This window comes from Lissotriton helveticus, chromosome 7 (genome assembly GCF_964261635.1).
Source record: "Lissotriton helveticus chromosome 7, aLisHel1.1, whole genome shotgun sequence".
In the NCBI taxonomy this organism is placed as follows: Eukaryota; Metazoa; Chordata; class Amphibia; order Caudata; family Salamandridae; genus Lissotriton; species Lissotriton helveticus.
Genome location: NC_136068.1, coordinates 1280598093 through 1280610585, shown reverse-complemented (window position 1 = coordinate 1280610585; position 12493 = coordinate 1280598093).

The window sequence follows — 12493 nt, the reverse complement described above, 5'->3', positions numbered from 1 at the left end:
GGCAAAGCAACAAAGAGTGCTAAGGAATCAACCAATCACGCACCAAACAAGCACTGAAAATGCAATATGACTCTTATTTACGAGAGACAAATTGCATTTTCTACAGAAGTGCGAGCGTGAAAGAAGGCATGGACGGGAGGGGGTGGGGGGTGCTGCTGGCCTGAGAAGTCACGAACTGCAGGATGGAACAGGAGGAGGCAGGGAAACGAAACTTTTTTAAAGGTAATGGGGCCGATAGCTGTGGAAGAACAATAATGATAACATGGCCGTCATGAGGCGGGATTACGTTTACATAAACCAATCAGCATGCAGCATTTACGATTGCGGCTAATGACAACGCTAGGTAGAAAGTGGGCGGAGCTTCCCCCACTATAGTTGTATACAGAATCTTTCGTCGAGACAGCGCATGCGCTGCCTAGGCGAAACCTAAAAATGAGTAATTGTGTGAGAGAGAATTACTATCACACATAAGAAAGGAAAGAAGAAGAAGAACACCCAGAGCAAGGGACCATAGAGTGTGGGAACACCGAAAAAGTGAGTGAAACATAGCGCCACATAGCTTCAGTATTGTGAAGCTATGCCTACCATAACACGTCTCATTGTGAAAAACACGTGTGTAAACACCAACAAGCAAAAGATTTGAAAAGAGAACCGCGTGAGTAAAATCAATGAGTATAGTCATAAGAATATACCATACACCAGAAGCGAGTCCTAAAGTAAAAACAAAAGTATAATAACCTTGTATCGTAGTAACACAGGAGGCTGAGAAATTGCTTTTGTTTTGGCTCTGATGTCTCGAAATATTGAGAATCCTTTGTCCTTATTCGAAACTTAAGGTGGACAGACTGAAATTATAAGAAACTGTAAAGACTCGGTTAGTACCAGTTATAATATGCACACGAAAGAGAGCCAATAGTTGTGGATCTGCAATATTGTCTATACCTAAAGAAGCTTACTTGTGATAGATGCTTCAGATCCTTTCTTTTCTTGTGTCCTGGGCGCTGAGGTTTGAGTTCAAATATTTTTGATGGGCAGCAAATACCTATTAATTGAAACGGATTTGCAGTCAGAGAGTCCCTTGATATTTCAAACAAAGATCTTTTAGGACTGATTCCCTGTGACCAGAAACTTACTCGCAAAACTGTCAAATGAATGTCTCCTTGACTTGTTTTTCATTAGATATTGAAACTCAAATTTTAACCATTTTGTAAAGTTGCTAATGAAGAATTCCTGAGTGTCAAGAAATAAAAGGAAAGACTTAATTACTGTTTGGGTAAAGAATATCTCTTCACTATAGACTAAGATGTAGTTTCATAATACTCTACAGGTCCAAAAATCATAATGTCACAAAGACTTTCACTAGGAACAAATTTGGATCTATGTTATAGTTGTCATCCGACAGTTAAAGGTCCAGATCGTTAAGATATCATAGTAAGACCCTGTGATATAAAGAAATAAATGAGATGTATTAAAACTTCAAAATAAATAACTAACAAATGATGCTTTGGTCTCAGATCCTGAAAAGAGAACAAAAGCCATAATATCCCACTTCCAGGAAGTATATCACAAACACTGGGGAAGAAAGAATATCAAATCACAACCATCATATTGTTACTATAACAAAACATGTATCCAGAATATACAAATGAATAACAGTCATAATTACACCAAATTGTATCCTAGGGTGGGATAATCCTCGCCTCCATGTCATTATTAGAATTTAAAATTATTGACGCAATAGTTAGACATTTTTTTATTCTATGTCAGAAATGGAGGCTTCCGATTATGCTAGTTTAAAGTTGAGCCACAACATGAGATGCAACAATTGGCTTATGATAAAATACTTTACATTTTGAATCAAAAGACCAATCCGCTGCACCCATTATGTCATCCAAGCGAGAACCAGTAATAAATGCTTTGAGGCCATTGCAAACTTCTTTAAAAATGTGGCCATGGAGGGCTTCAGTTCTAGGGTCTCGGTTACTTTGCCCAAAGGGTAGGGCGAGGGCACTCTGATTTTAAGGTATTGCTCACCTCACACTCAAAACCCTGGCTCATATTCTTCTGCATGTAGTGCACGACCTCTACGTAGGGTACCCATTTTGTAGATCTCGAGTGTACAATATTTTTGGGGTCAATTAGAAAGTTTTTGTTGGCCAGAATTTCCGATCCCATAAAATGTGTCTTTCGGGGAGGCGTGGCCAAGATGGCGGAGTGAGAGGTCGCACAACCCGAGTGCTCCTCCTTACCGGACCAGGATCTAAGCACCTCTCCCCCCCCCCCAAGAAGGGGGCAGAGGACGGTGGGGTGCTCCCTGCCCTCCGAGGACACAGCGGTGACAGCTGCCGGGCTGCCCGGGCCGGACAGGAGCCGAGATCTGCCACGGCGCGCGGCGGCCAGGAACCCGGGAACCATCCACGCCCAGAGTGAGCCCCGGCAGCCACTACATCACGGACAAGCCCGGAGTGCGAGATTAACTCCAGCGGGGCGGTCTGCCAGCCGCGACGACTTGCGGCTCTTCTGGGGACGGCGGCCGGGGGCGGGAGCTGACCGGGGCCTGAGGGGGCGTGCGGAGGGCGGCACCGCCAAAATCGAGGCCGAGGTCACGGCCTGTGCGGCCTGGGCCCTAGCCGGCTCGGGTGGCGCCCAGTAGCAGACGGGTCCCCAGAAGCACAAAGGGAGCTGAAAGACCGCCAGGTGCACGGCAGATAGCCCCAACGTCCTGGTGAGGAGAGAGTCCTGGAGGACAGACACGGGGAGCCCAGACCGGAGGACCGCATAGAGGGCCCGCCGAGACAAGGAAGGCGAGTGCCGGACGGCTGCTGGCCACGCCCGGGCTCCATCGGACCTGGAGCACCCGAAGAGGTGAGGAGTAGGGAGGAGAGGCCGTGGTGGAGGGGCCCGGCCCCAGAGGCCGGCAGCTAGGCCACACGGAACACCAGAGAGGCTGCGGACAGCACACCCGCCGACGCGGATGCCCGCCCGCCTGGGGAGAAGGGGGCAATTGAGACCAGGGCTGCGGACTGCGGTTGGGGGAGCCCGGGCCTGGTCTGGCTGACCCGCCCCCGGGCGCCAATACCAGAGGTACCTGAAAGAGCCACCAAAGACACGGAGCAAGGCCCGGTCGTCCATCCCAGCAGACATCAACGCGTTTGGAGACAGAGCGGGTCACGCAGACCGAAACGGAACGCAGGGCCGCGGACCACGTGTGTCGGCGCCCCGATGCGCACATCCCCTCGGAGATGAACTTTGTAGAGTGAGGAGACACCCGGGGAAGGACTGACGCCCACCGCACGCCGTGCCGATCCATCTGCGGCTGGGGTGGCGCGGGATCCGGACCCGGAGGCGGCAAAAGCTGAGGTCCGACAGAGGAACTAGAGGCCCCAGGACCACGTGGCGTGCAAAGCACTAGATCGCACAGGAACGCCCCGGGGAAGAGGCGGCCACGCTGCTGGAGCGGCGAAGGACTGTGGAACTGGCCGTCACACGAGAGACCCCAACACCACCAGTTGCGGACCTAATCCCTGGGAGTCACAGGGCGGAGATCGCGCCCAAGTAGAGCACTACACGAGGGGAGCAGTAGGCCTCGGGGGGCAAGGACTTGCAGTGTAAAGGGCCCCTCCCACATGTGGTAGGAAGCAGAAGACCCACGAAAAGGACACAGCGAGGCGGCGCACACGCGGATGGCAGGTGCGGAATGGCGGGCCAGAGAAAGAAAGGGGAACGCACCCTCCCTGAAATGCTGAGCAAAACCCAAACCACAGGGGACAGTCGTCCCCGAGCTCATCCAAGCCCCAACGTGATCCGGAAGAGGGAGAGGCGTCCATTACCAGGTCCTTCATGGAGTCTCTCTTCGCCTCCCTCCGAGAGGACTTCACCACCCTGAAGCAGGAGGTAGCGGGCGAGGTGCGAGAGATCCGGAGGGAGGTTGATGGCCTGGGCGAACGAGTATCCAACATTGAAGACGCGGGGCGAGCACGGGATGAGGAAGTGGAACAGCTACAGCAGGACTTATTACGCCTGAAGGAACAACAGCTTGACCTGCAAGCCCACAACGAGGACTTGGAGAATAGGTCCCGGCGCAACAACATCCGGGTCCGTGGGGTCCCATCTAAAGAAGATGGCACGGACATTGCGGCATACCTACAGGCCCTATTCCGGGAGATCTTAGGGGAACCGGCAGACTTCCCCATCAGGATTGACAGAGCACACAGGGTGGGGCTGGCGAGACGGGCGTCCGCGCCGCCCCCAGACATTTTGGCCTACCTGCCGGACTACCCTCTTAAAGAGCGCATCCTCAAGGAAGCACGGCGACAGCAGCTCCTGCGGTTCCGGGAGCACCTGGTAGCCTTATTCCAGGACCTCTCAGCAATCACACTCCAAAAATGTAAAGCCTTCAAACCTGCAACAGATTTTTTGAGGAGCAATGAGACCCCATATGCCTGGGGACACCCCTTCAGGCTGATTTGTAGGTGGAATGGCGCCCTGCACCAACTCCGCTTGCTCCAAGAAACATGTACAGTGCTCGGCATAGCGCAAGACGAGGGAGACACACCTCCGACAGCACACAGACGTCCTTTCAAGGATGGATGGCAGCAAATTGCGAGACGACGCTCACCCGCAAAGAACTCGAAACCTGACGCACGCACTATCCAGACGGAGAGAGCCAATGCCATACACGAGGTGGCGAGGGACACCACCTCTTCAGAGTGATTGAATTCTGGGGGGAGTATGCATTAGCATATGTCATTAAAACGGTCCGGGGAAAGGGAGGGGAGCCAGGGAGGCGCGGTGGCTGGACGTCCACACAGGTAATTCACCACAGCATTGCACTTGATGAGGGCAGGACTGGGACTAAGTTCTTTCATTGGGGTTCTGGGATTGCCAGGTTGGGGTAGGGGAGGGGGGAGGAGAGGAGGGGGGATCCAGTTGGGGTGGGGGGAGGGATGGGGGGGGACAGAAGGGATGTTGCCATTCTGGGGTTGGGGGGTTGTCTGGGGGGGTTCCTCCTGTCCACCGTTAGGGTTTTTTTTCTTTTTACTTTTCCTTTGTGAGCCGCTTAGCACACAACCTAGAGCTACTGACACCATCCTGACGAAATATGGCACACACTAGCCTTACAGTTCTCTCCCTTAATGTACGAGGGCTCAATAACCACATTACGCGCCGAGCAGTCTTGTCTTCCCTGCGCCTTGTTCAGAGACACGCAGACCCTACTACTCACCTATGGCGTCCCCTCGATTGAACATCCTCTCTCTTAATGTGAGGGGACTGAATAACCCTATCAAACGCCGGGCGATACTTTCCCTCCTAGAGCACTCCACAGCGGACATCTGCCTCCTACAGGAGACGCATTTGCTGCTGAAGGACCACCACCGACTTAAATCCCGGGCCTTCCCCCTGCAGTTTTTCTCGTCCGCATCTAAGAAGGTGGCAGGGGTGGCGATTCTGGTGTCCAAATCCTTTAGGGATTCATAAAGGGGGTGGTGATGGACAGAGTATCTGAATTAAGCAGAACACTCCTACCCAGTCAAAAGATCAGGGCTTGATCCATCACCGTTTTTTAGCTCACTGCACCATCCCAGCTCAGAACCTGGCTACATGCAAATTAGTCTGACCCTGGCCCAGTGCATCATGGGAACAGGGCAGACCAAACTACCAAGCCAATTCTTTACTGGAAAGGATACAAGCTTCCGGGGACCGGTTTCTGGCATTACAGCCGTCTTCGGCCCGGCTTGCTTGAATCCTGATGGTGCAGTGAGCAAGGGACTCACATCTGAGCATACCCTTCCACACTTGTGGTGGCCAAAACGATTCATAAAGGGGGTGGTGATGGACAGAGTATCTGAATTAAGCAGAACACTCCTACCCAGTCTGTTGACTGGGTAGGAGTGTTCTGATTTACTCAGATACTCTGTCCATCACCACCCCCTTTTTGAAATTATTTTGGCCACCATGAGTGTGGAAGGGTATGCTCAGACATGAGTTCCTTGCTCATTGCACCATCAGGATTCAAGCAAGCCGGGCCGAAGACGGCTGTAATGCCAGAAACCGGTCCCCGGAAGCTTGTTTCCTTTCAGTGAAGAATTGGCTTGGTAGTTTGGTCTGCCCTGTTCCCATGATGCACTGGGCCAGGGACAGACTAATTTGCATATAGCCAGGTTCTGAACTGGGATGGTGCAGTGAGCTAAAAAACGGTGATGGATCAAGCCCTGATCTGTTGACTGGGTAGGAGTGTTCTGATTTACTCAGATACTCTGTCCATCACCACCCCCTTTTTCAAATCCTTTAGGGGTCAAGTTCTGCTGAGGGAGGCAGAGATCAAGGGCAGGTTGCTGATACACTGCTTTCTGATAGCTGGGCAGACACTTTTAGTGGGCACCATAGACGCGCCTAATGAGGGTCAGGAAAAATTCCTACACACGGCCTTAGAGATAGCCACAGCGAACACTCAACCACACTTGCTACTGGGGGGCGACCTCAATTTAGTATTCCATAACACGGCGGATCGTTCATGCCAACGCTCGGGGCAGCTGGGATCACTCTCCACAGCGGGCCACGCACATCTCTCAGACCTTGGCCTGGTAGACCTATGGAGACACTTCCACCCACACTCCACGGCATACACCTATTACTCGGCGGCCCATAAATCCTACGCTAGGCTTGACTATTTCCTCTGCTCCACATAGCTGGTGCCCCGAGTGCAAGATGTTGAGATACTCCCGACCTCGATGTCAGATCACTCCCCGGTGATGACCACTTTCCTCTTCCCGGATGTGCCTGCCCCGCCTCGACATTGGCGCCTGCGGGATGCCTTGCTCCAAAGCCCTACCGTGGTGGAGAGGATTAAAGCCGCCACCACCCAGTTTTTAACTCACAATGCCAACACTGACACCACTAAGGACACACAATGGCTGCGCTCAAAGCAGTAATGCGGGGAGAGTTCATCTCTATCGCCACAGCCAACAACAGAGACCGCGCCCAGAAAAGAGTTGAAATAACCCAACGGGTAGCGGAGTTGGAGCAGATGCACCAACGAACGGGGGCAGCCCGTGCATGGCGCCAACTCTGTACGGAGAGGAAGATGCTGGCGGCATTAGACCAAGATGTGGCAGAATATGCAGCTCTCCGTCTCCGACATGCATACTATAGTGGGGGTGACCGCTGCGGGAAGCTCTTGGCGAGCAAATTGAGAGAGCAACACCAAAGACAGGGCGAAGAGCCATACAGACCAGTCGGGGAGACCTTGCCGTCGACGGTGTTGACATAGCCGCGGCTTTTGGGGACTTTTATGAAACTCTATACGCAGCTGATTCGCTCGACCTCCAGGCTGGTCGTGCATACCTGGGAAGCACACCCCTCCCGTCCCTGAACGAGGCGCAAGCGGAGTTCCTAGATCGGCCCATTGGCCTGGAGGAAGTGATTTTGGTGATATCCCGCTTCAAATTGGTGAAATTACCTGGCCCAGACGGCTACTCAGCGGCCTTTTATAAAACGTTCTGCCACCAGATTGCCCCACTACTGCAGGATCTTTTTAACACCTTCAGCCAACCCGGCGCCATTCCGGAGGACCTTCTGGAGGCGGCGATAACGGTCATACCCAAACCTGGCCGTGACCCCACACGCTGTAGTTCCTATAGGCCGATATCCCTTTTAAACCTGGACCTTAAGCTCTACACGGGCATCCTCGCGAGTAGGTTAGCACCATATATACAGCAGCTGGTGGACCCAGACCAGGCTGGTTTCATTCCCCAATGGCAGACCAGCGATAATACCAAACGGGTCCTCCACCTCATCGAGGCAGGGTCGCGGACGAGGCCCGACTGTATGCTACTTACCATCGATGCCAAAAAGGCCTTCGATAGGGTGCACTGGCCCTATCTGGAACTGGTGGTACAACACTTCGGGGTGGGAGAGGCTCTCCGCAACCGCATACTGAACTGCTATCGCCGGCCCAACGCCACGGTCCGTGTCAATGGACACACCTCCCCGCGCTTCCCAATCGGCAGGGGCACCAGGCAGGGGTGCCCTCTCTCCCCTATCCTTTTTGCCCTGTACATGGAGCCATTAGCGCAACGGGTCAGGCAACATTCCCTCATCAAGGGCATCCCCTTTGGCGGCGACGTGCATAAGATCAGTTTATACGCTGACGATATCCTTCTTTCCCTTACGGAGCCGATGCAGTCGCTCCGAGCACTTTTTATCGAACTCCATACCTTTGCACTGGCTTCGGGGTTTAAGATCAACGTGGAGAAATCGGAAGCCCTGAACATCTCCCTGTTGCCGGAGACTCTCATCGAGGTTCAAGGCGTGTTCGATATGCAATGGTCAAATACTACCATCCCCTATCTGGGAGTTTTGCTGGCCCCAACCGTCCAAGCCACCGCTGAGGCGAATTACGCCAGGCTCCGTTCGCGCCTCAGCGACGAACTCCGGAGGTGGAAACATCACTCGCTCTCCTGGCTGGGGCGGATAGCAGCCACTAAGATGTCCCTGCTACCACAAATCCTTTACGTGTTCCAGACTCTCCCTCTGCGCCCCCCAGCGGGTTGGCTCCAACGGACAGAGTCTGACCTGGTGCGCTTTATCTGAAACGGTCGCCGTCCACGCTTCAAGCATGCGATTGCGATTCTTCCACCTGCCCATGGTGGGGTCGGTGTGCCTGACCTCTCTCTATATTATCAAGCGACACAACTCCGCACCTTGGTGGAGTGGTACCAGCTGGAATCGGGCAAGAGTTGGCTCTTTCAAGACCAAGCTGTGGCGAGCAGGCCCCTACAGGGGGTTCCATTCCTCCCCAGATGCCACCGCCCCCCCCAATCTATACGCATCACAGATTACAAGCACCGTCCTGGATGTATGGGATCGGGTAACGGTCCGGCACGAATTCACCTTGTTTCCCTCCCCGATGACCCCGTTCTTCGATAATCCCGATTTTTCCCCTGGACTGGACCTCAGGGCATTTGTAGCCTGAAGACCTTCGCCCTGCAGAGCCCTGGGACATATGTTCGACTTAAACGGTATCCTCTCCTTTCAGCAGGTGAAGGAGGACTATGGTATACCGGAGTCTGATCGCCTACCCTATCTGCAGCTCCGACATTGGGCTTTGCAGCCAAAAGTCAGACCGGGCGCGCAACGTTCCCTCACCCCGTATGAAAAGTGGGTGGTTACCCGCACCTCTGATAAGAAGCTGATCTCCGACTTGTACCAGCAGCTCCTCCTCACAAACATCTACACACATAACGCAGGAAGGAACAGGTGGGAGCGGGACCTGGGGAGATCACTCACGCACAAAGAATGGGGCGGCATCTACCATAGGGCCAGACACTCGGCTTACCACACGGGCCTCACTGAAACCCTGACCAAAGTGGCCACCTATTGGTACCATACATCTGAACGCCTACATCAATGGGATCCCCGCATTAGTGACCGCTGCTGGAGGGTGTGCGGGGGGCTTGGCACCTTGGAGCACTTACTTTGGAGTTGTGACCTCTGCAACCCTACTGGAGTTTGATTTTAAATGACATAGACTCACATCTGGATACTCAGCTCCCTAGATTCCCCGCTTACATTCTGTTAGGACTCTCCAATGCTCTGATGTACCCCTTGAAGTCTAGGAGGGGAAGGCTTATAGCGATCGCACTAAGGGGCAGCTGTGCAGAACATCCTGGCACACTGGAGGTCCACACAACCTCCCCCGCATACTGGTTGGCTACACAGGCTTTGGAGGGTTCTGGGGATGGAGAAGCTGTCCTTGGCGAAAGCGGGAAGGGGAGAGGAGTTTGCGGAACTTTGGCGACCATTCTTAACTCTGCTCACGGGGGAGTTTAGGGAATTGAGCTGCCCTCGCTACTTGCGATTACTGCACCTAGCAGACACTCCGATCGAGAAGCGGAAGGCCCCGACGCGCAGGCGCAAGACGCAGGGCTGATGATCGGCTTACTGCCCTCCCTTAGTGGCGTAGTGATTCCCATTTCCCCTTTCTTTTGCTTTGTGGACAAGGAGGGGGGTGGGGGTGGCTCGGACGATATTTCCCCTTTGCAGAGACCCTACATGTCTGGCGTTGCCTTTATTCTCACTGCCGCACACCTTTGATTGGGTCGCACAGGAAAAGTTCGACATTGTTCCATCTGATGGGGAAATGTGGTCTGTATGTTTTTCCTGTTTTGAAAATTCAATAAAAGATTTAAACCATAAAATCTGTCTTTCGTTTACGCTTAGTTGCTGGGCGCAGCTTCTCCTGCGCGTCCTCGGAATCTGAAGTATAAGGTGAGGAAGGAGAAGAAACATCAGCCACCCCTGAGGTGGAAATCAAGGAGGTACCCAAAGTACCCTGTACAAATGAACTTCCATACCCATGGTCTTCAAGGACTAAGGAGGCCATCTGCGACAGCACTTCTGCGGAGGAGGCATTTCTGGAAGACACTTCCCAGGCAAAGCCCTGATCGCCGAACTTCCCTCCTTCGACTGAGGATTTGTCTAAAGGACCTGCTAACACTCATCTGCCATAATTCTTTAAGGGTTGGGTAAAAGGTTGCAAGGCCTTAATCAACACTCTATTCACAGAGTTTTTATGTGTAAATCCAGAGCTTCCACAAGCTGCTCTTCCATGTGGTGCTTGTAAGGCACCTCTTTAGCATATTTGGTATAGTCATCTGCCTCCTCTACGTAGTACGTCATTGTGGTGATGGAGGGTTGGAAGAGGTTCAGGGGAGAGTATGCCCATGGGTGATCAAATCCTGGACTGTCATAGGCCTAGAGCCTCAAGCCAGCAAGTCTGGTAAAATAATGTCTAGAAACTGCACCCAGACTGGTAACCCTATTATTAATATTGAGTGTGGAGGTAGCCACGCCAAAACTCTCCTAGGGTAGTGCCCTTCACTGTTTACTCGCCCTGTCAGGCGTTCCAGGGATTACTATGTTCAGTGTAGCACAGCGTAAGGAGCCGATTGGACTGTAATTATCTCTGATCACCTGCTCGCGCATGCACGAACCAGGGTAGAACTAAAAAAAGGACTTTCCCTGTAGAACGCACTATCCACGCCTGTCCTGCTCCCACTACACATATATTTGCGGGTATCAACAAGCCTAGTTCGTGCATGTAAGCGTGGCGCTTGTGTGGAAAAATGCTGACAATCGAATCACCTAAGCGCTCACAAATAAACACATGCATAGTAAATAAATCATCCGAAATAAGTACACTTAAATCACTGCTGCAGCAGCAAAGAAAGAGGATGGACTTTGGTGCCACTGTTATATCTATACTAATATTCTAAAGAGAGAGCCCAAACCTTTGAGGTGGGTAATCTCAGGAACCACAGCACCAATCACAACACCCAATACAGCATTGGAAAGGGCAGTTGCAGCAGAAGGACATAGGCTATACAGATGCCCACCATATACATTTGAAAGGTAAAAGAATCTGACCAGCAAAGTAGTCCCTTGTGGGTGTGGGCGGGGCATGGCATGACGACAAAAAAAAGCGTTCCTTAAACGTGTGCGTTGTGCTGGGGGCGTGTGCTGGGGGCGTGAACAAGGCCAATGGGCGCGGCAATTTTAATTGCGCGGCAGCAAGGGGTGTGGCCAATGGGCGCGACAACCGGCAACAATCGTGTGTCACATCCCCCCCCCAAAAAAGCGTGCCTTGAGGGCGTGTGGAAAACAAACGTGTGCATTGCGCCGGGGGCGTGGCCAAGGCCAATGTGTGCGGCAATTGCGCGGGAGCAAGGGGCGTGGCCAATGGGCGCAGCAATTGCTGGGGCTTAGGCGGGGGCAGACGCGACTGATCGTGCCTGCGGGGACAATAACTGCACAGTATCCTGCGCGCTGTCAGCCAGTCAACTCTCTGCATAAAGGACCGTGCCTGCGGGTACACTAACTGCAGCGTCTCCTGCGCGCTGTCACACACTCAACTCTCTGCATAAACGAATTGACACCAGGCGCACAACATCAACCAGGGCTGGAGCCGGGCTCAGGCGGTAGATGACGCGACTAAGCGCGCCTGCTGGGACACTAACCTTTGAACTGACTGCACTTTCCCACACGCGCAACGTCTCCAGCGCGCGCTGTCACCCACTCAACTCTCTGCATCAGGGACTTTACACCACAGCACAGCATAAAACAAAACTGGAGCCGGGCCTCAAGCGGGGGATGACGCGATTCAGCGTGCCTGCGGGTACACGAAATGTACAACTGAATGCACTTTCACACACGCTTACCTAAGGAAGTGGAGTACATACACACTAGAGACATCTGCTAATACTTCTTACTCTGAGGTACACACAGTATCTGCACACACATGCCTAACTATTGTGACACTTCATGCTAAAAATGTTCTCTACCGTGAGATTTTAAAATAAATTTCCCTTGCCTATTACACACATTGCACACATACTATTTCATACCTGACAACGTCGGGACGGGCTGCTAGTATACCCTATAGGGTGACCTGTGATTGGTGGAGAGAAGGAGTGGCAAATACTACTGGGTTATG